Raw genomic sequence first — 1,719 nt, forward strand, 5'->3', positions numbered from 1 at the left:
AATTATATATAATATATATATATGAAACCCCAAACCTGTTGCCAGTCAAGTCCATTGTGACCCCTTGTGTGCAGAGTAGAACTACTCCATAGGTTGCCCCCCCCCAGGAGTCTGAACCTTTATTGGCTTCAGGGCTACTTGAGGGGGCTGAATCGGGAGAAGTGGGTGGCCTTGATGCCTGGCCAGCCATACTCGACGGCCTTGTAGATGATGGGGAACTCACCCAGGAAGTGGCTGACCATCTTGGGCTTGATCTCCACTGGTAGGAGGTCTTGCCCTTGTAGATCCTCACTGTCTCGGGCAGGATGATCATGCCGTGCAGATGGGTCTTCCTCACCTCCAGTGCCTCCTTCTTGGCCCTGTGCAGCCGCTCTGCAGGAGTGCTGCCTCCCATGCAGGCCTGTGTTCGGCCACCATTCCTGCCATGCTCTGCAGCTGCATCAGCTGCTCTAGGACATGTCCTACAGCTGGTCGATGGGGTAGGTGAACTTGCGGAAGGTCTGCTGCTTCTTTTGCTTCACATCCGCCATCTTGGTGGTTCCAAGGAAAAGCTCCTAGGGTTTCCAAGGCTGACCTTTCGGAAGCAGATCGTCAGACCTCACTTCCAAGGCACCTCTGGGTGGGTTCGAGCCACCAATCTTCTGGTTAGTAGCCAAGGGCATTCATTAATTGTTTGTATCACCCCGGGACTTCAAACTGCTCCATAGGGTCCATTTATATGTCGTTGGGTGCCATTTAGTCGATTCCAACTCACAGAGATCTCATGTGACAGAGTGAAAAAGCCCCATAGGGTTTTCTTGACTTCAGTCTTGACGGATGCAGATCACCAAGTCTTTCTCTTGTGGAGCTGCTGCGTGGGTTTGAACTGCCAACCTTTTGGTTAGCAGTCTGGTGCTTAACCATTTGTGCCATCATTATATAAGAGTCTTGAAATAACAAAACTATGGATCTAGGGAGCAGATTAGTGATTGCTAGGGTTTAAGAACAAGGAGTGATGGGATGATTATAAAAGAGCAACAGGAGGGAGTCTCGTGATAACGGAACCATTCTGTAGCTTGATTTTGGTGGTGGGTACACATAGCAACACAGGTGATAAAATTGTATAGAACTACACACACATATACACAAATGAGTGCTTGTAAAAACGGGTGAAATCTGAGTAAGCTCTGTAGATCATATCAATGTCAATTTCCTGCTTTTAATATTGTACTATAATTATTCAAAGGGACCCTAGTGGCACAGTGGTTAAGCAATGACTGGGCTGCTAACCTAAAGGTTAGTGATTTGAATCTACCAGCTGCTCCTTGGGAGAAAAGACCTGGCGATCTGCTCCCATAAAGATTACAGCCTAGGAAACCCTATGAGGCAGTTCTGTGCTGTCCTTTAAGGTTGCTATGAGTCAAAATCAACCTGATAGCACACAACGACAACAACAGTAGTTAAATAAGCTGTTACCACTGGGGGAGGCTGGGTGAAGGGTTTACTGGACTTCTCGGACATCTTTTTGACAACTTCTTGCTATAATTATTTTAAAACGAAAATCTAAAAAAGCTGCAGTTGGACATAAAACAGTTTTTTAAAATTTAAAATGATCTCAGGATATACACATTTATAGAACTAGTATTTTATACATAATACTAATTTGCTTTGGTGAGTACTGTATATCTACTTGTAAATGTATCCTGCCATTCAATTTCCCTTGTTCTTTTGCTAAATATA

General features: G+C 45.0%; 1 pseudogene; it reads right to left on the bottom strand.

Annotated features, from left to right (window-relative positions):
• Positions 1-134: 134 nt before the first annotated feature.
• LOC111821084 (40S ribosomal protein S15 pseudogene) lies at positions 135-530 on the bottom strand (annotated as a pseudogene).
• Positions 531-1,719: the final 1,189 nt, after the last annotated feature.

This window comes from Trichechus manatus, unplaced genomic scaffold, assembly GCF_000243295.1.
Source record: "Trichechus manatus latirostris isolate Lorelei unplaced genomic scaffold, TriManLat1.0 scaffold00063, whole genome shotgun sequence".
In the NCBI taxonomy this organism is placed as follows: domain Eukaryota; kingdom Metazoa; phylum Chordata; class Mammalia; order Sirenia; family Trichechidae; genus Trichechus; species Trichechus manatus.